Source organism: Eimeria mitis, genomic scaffold, assembly GCF_000499745.2.
Source record: "Eimeria mitis Houghton genomic scaffold, Emh_scaff847, whole genome shotgun sequence".
Classification (NCBI taxonomy): Eukaryota; Apicomplexa; class Conoidasida; order Eucoccidiorida; family Eimeriidae; genus Eimeria; species Eimeria mitis.
Window position 1 is genome coordinate 3,003 of NW_013576234.1, and position 391 is coordinate 3,393.

The 391-nt window shown below is 43.2% G+C and overlaps 1 protein-coding gene across 1 annotated transcript in view; it reads right to left on the reverse strand.

Annotated features, from left to right (window-relative positions):
• EMH_0023750 (uncharacterized protein) overlaps window positions 1–391 on the reverse strand; it is a gene marked incomplete at both ends in the record, with an annotated part of 4,971 nt that overhangs the window by 1,775 nt on the left and 2,805 nt on the right. The gene's annotated exons all lie outside the window — the stretch shown is intronic.

A 391-nucleotide genomic window follows, 5' to 3' on the forward strand; every position in this document is an offset into this window, starting at 1 on the left:
ACAAACAGAAGACGAGAGACAGTGCAGCAGAGGAAAAGAACAGAGGAGGAGACAGTGCAGCACGAGAAGAGCTAGGAAAGTACAAAAAGAAAAAAAAAGAGAGACAGAGACAAAGCTGCATACGAGTACATATACAGATACAGTGCATCAAATAAAAGAGGAGACAGATTTGTTTCAGCAGCAAAACCCAAAACAGAGACAAAAGGAGACAGACACGCAGCAGCATCTGAACAATACAAAGAAGAAGAGAACAACAACACCAGCAGCAGCAGGATAAAAAAAATAAAAAGAAAAAACAACAGCAACAAAAGAAAAAAACTGTTTCTTACGCTTCATCGCTGCCCCCTGGTCCTGCTGCGAGGCCAACTTGATGCTCAGGGGACGCCCGTCT